Source organism: Anopheles marshallii (genome assembly GCF_943734725.1).
Source record: "Anopheles marshallii chromosome X unlocalized genomic scaffold, idAnoMarsDA_429_01 X_unloc_212, whole genome shotgun sequence".
Classification (NCBI taxonomy): domain Eukaryota; kingdom Metazoa; phylum Arthropoda; class Insecta; order Diptera; family Culicidae; genus Anopheles; species Anopheles marshallii.
This window is the reverse complement of record NW_026525794.1, coordinates 22,501-26,450: the sequence shown is the minus strand read 5'-3', so window position 1 is coordinate 26,450 and position 3,950 is coordinate 22,501.

Genomic DNA, 3,950 nt, shown 5'->3' with positions numbered 1-3,950 from the left:
GCGATCGATTGGAGAAACCTTATTTTACACTGAAAAATTCCACATAAGGAAAATTTGTATGGAGCACCCTACTGCAGAGCACACCGACAGGGCCGGGAAGGAAGGCCCGGTCCAAGAAAAAATTTTTGCGGGACCACTCAAAACATCATAGTTAGACCTAGCAAATGATGAAAAGTGAAACCCGCGATCGATTGGAGAAACCTTATTTTACACTGAAAAATTCCACATAAGGAAAATTTGTATGGAGCACCCTACTGCAGAGCACACCGACAGGGCCGGGAAGGAAGGCCCGGTCCAAGAAAAAATTTTTGCGGGACCACTCAAAACATCATAGTTAGACCTAGCAAATGATGAAAAGTGAAACCCGCGATCGATTGGAGAAACCTTATTTTACACTGAAAAATTCCACATAAGGAAAATTTGTATGGAGCACCCTACTGCAGAGCACACCGACAGGGCCGGGAAGGAAGGCCCGGTCCAAGAAAAAATTTTTGCGGGACCACTCAAAACATCATAGTTAGACCTAGCAAATGATGAAAAGTGAAACCCGCGATCGATTGGAGAAACCTTATTTTACACTGAAAAATTCCACATAAGGAAAATTTGTATGGAGCACCCTACTGCAGAGCACACCGACAGGGCCGGGAAGGAAGGCCCGGTCCAAGAAAAAATTTTTGCGGGACCACTCAAAACATCATAGTTAGACCTAGCAAATGATGAAAAGTGAAACCCGCGATCGATTGGAGAAACCTTATTTTACACTGAAAAATTCCACATAAGGAAAATTTGTATGGAGCACCCTACTGCAGAGCACACCGACAGGGCCGGGAAGGAAGGCCCGGTCCAAGAAAAAATTTTTGCGGGACCACTCAAAACATCATAGTTAGACCTAGCAAATGATGAAAAGTGAAACCCGCGATCGATTGGAGAAACCTTATTTTACACTGAAAAATTCCACATAAGGAAAATTTGTATGGAGCACCCTACTGCAGAGCACACCGACAGGGCCGGGAAGGAAGGCCCGGTCCAAGAAAAAATTTTTGCGGGACCACTCAAAACATCATAGTTAGACCTAGCAAATGATGAAAAGTGAAACCCGCGATCGATTGGAGAAACCTTATTTTACACTGAAAAATTCCACATAAGGAAAATTTGTATGGAGCACCCTACTGCAGAACACACCGACATGGACGAAAGGGTCGACTGGCCAAGAGAAAAAATTTTTGCGGGACCACTCAAAACATCATAGTTAGACCTAGCAAATGATGAAAAGTGAAACCCGCGATCGATTGGAGAAACCTTATTTTACACTGAAAATTCCACATAAGGAAAATTTGTATGGAGCACCCTACTGTGGTCACCATCGGTCGAGTTGGTCGAGACGGGCAAAAAATTTTTTTTTCCATATCGTCTCAAAACATGATTTATGGACCTTGTAAATGTTGAAAAGTGAAACGAAATCACTTTTGGAGCGATGAAAATTTTGTATGGGAGGTCCCTACCCGGAACAAATTTTACTAGCAAAGTCATGATTCCGCGACGAGAAATTTGAAAATGGTCAAATATGGTTAAGATGTCATGTTCATTCCCTACTATGGGGGACCAGGTCGTCACGAAAAAATTTTTTTCTCGACCTGGTCAAATGTGGTTCTGCGACGGAGGTTAAACTAATAATGCATAATTTGGGCCAAAAACCCCCCTCTGTCAGATATTGTACCCGTTCAAGAGCAATAGCAGACCACATAAGTTGAGCTTTGAGGTATCTGAAAGTTGAATATAGAGCGAGGTTCTAAGCGAAGGGATAGCTTAACGTTGAGCATTGAACGCAAAAAAGCTTAGAGATAAGCTTAAGATACAAGGGTTGTGGTGCATGAGGCCGCTTAACGTTGAGCTTTGAACGCACATGGCTAGAACTAAGCTAAGAGATACCTATAGTGGTGCATGGAACTGCTCACAAGTTGAGCTTCGAGAAGTCCAAAGGCAAAATGTAGAGCGAGGTTCTAAGCGAAGGGATAGCTTAACGTTGAGCATTGAACGCAAAAAAGCTTAGAGATAAGCTTAAGATACAAGGGTTGTGGTGCATGAGGCCGCTTAACGTTGAGCTTTGAACGCACATGGCTAGAACTAAGCTAAGAGATACCTATAGTGGTGCATGGAACTGCTCACAAGTTGAGCTTCGAGAAGTCCAAAGGCAAAATGTAGAGCGAGGTTCTAAGCGAAGGGATAGCTTAACGTTGAGCATTGAACGCAAAAAAGCTTAGAGATAAGCTTATTATATAACGATTGTGGTGCAGGACACAGCTTAACGTTGAGCTTTGAACGCACATGGCTAGAACTAAGCTAAGAGATACGGGTAGTGGTGCATGGAACTGCTCACAAGTTGAGCTTCGAGAAGTCCAAAGGCAAAATATAGAGAGAGGTCCTAGCAGCCTAAAAAACTTCTAGGGCCGACAGCTCACAAGTTGAGTTTCGAACGCAATTAGGCTACCCTGGTAGCCTTGATTTGAAAGCATTAAGGCAATGATATGGTAGAATGCCCGATCTTAAACCTATTGACAGAGAATGTGTACGAGTAAGCATAGATGTGGAGGAGCACATACCCTAAACAGTCCCGAAAGATGGTTAGCTAAGTGATGCATCACAAATGGACTTGGCGCACCAAGTTCACACAGAAACACACACGATCGCGTATATTAAAACCTGTTGTGTGGTGCATCACTAATAAAGTTTGGTGCGTCAAACGAACATGAGAGTTGAGCATATTGGGTATGTGTGATAACACACTTTGCACGACAATCGAGAAACCGCATAAGCTCAGTATAACACAGCAGGGGAAGATTGATGAAAACCAGAGCTAATACATGCAACAGGCCGGGAATGCTGCTTCTGAAGGTGGTAGGACCGGTGCACTTATTAGTTAAACCAATCGGCCGATTGAGTTGAAGTCTGGTACCGATCTTTCACTTGACTGTGCCCCATCAACTATTGATGGTAGTGTAGAGGACTACCATGGTTGTGACGGGAAGCGGGAATCAGGGTTCGATTCCGGAGCTAGTAGAGAGTGCCTGATAAAGGCCATGGTACACATCCAAATCAGGAAAGCAGCAGGAAACACTACCATACATTGCCAGGTGCATAGGAGGATTGCAAGCCCGTAAATTGCCCGATCATAGCCAGCGATGCTGAGAACGGAATTTATTCCTTCGATCGTCGTTGGTTCACATGTTTACTGATGGTTGTACGAACACCATACCCGGTGGTAAGTACAGTGGAGCTCGCCTTCACAACATAATGTTCACCAGTTGGACGCATAGATTGGAATAGCTCACAAGTGTTGGATTGCTGGAAACACACATTCCAGACTGCTCCGGTGGTCATGGAAAGGAGAGGATTGCAAGCCCGTAAATTGCCCGATCATAGCCAACGATGCTGAGAACGGAATTTATTCCTTCGATCGTCGTTGGTTCACATGTTTACTGATGGTTGTACGAACACCATACCCGGTGGTAAGTACAGTGGAGCTCGCCTTCACAACATAATGTTCACCAGTTGGACGCATAGATTGGAATAGCTCACAAGTGTTGGAAAGTTGAACGCACGTTGAAGACCGCTACTGTGGTCTTGGAAAGTAGAGGATTGCAAGCCCGTAAATTGTCCGATCATAGCCAACGATGCTGAGATCGGAATTCATTCCTTCGATCGTCGTTGGTTCGCATGTTTACTGATGGTTGTACGAACACCATACCCGGTGGTAAGTACAGTGGAGCTCGCCTTCACAACATAATGTTCACCAGTTGAACGTACAAGTTGGAATAGCTCACATAGTGTTGGATTGCTGGAAACACACAAAATGATACGAGTAAGGTTGCGTGAGTAAGGCACGTACACCTAAAGCGAATTATTAGAAGTGGTGATACGAAGTGTCTCGGTGGAGTGTGCTTGCACACAAC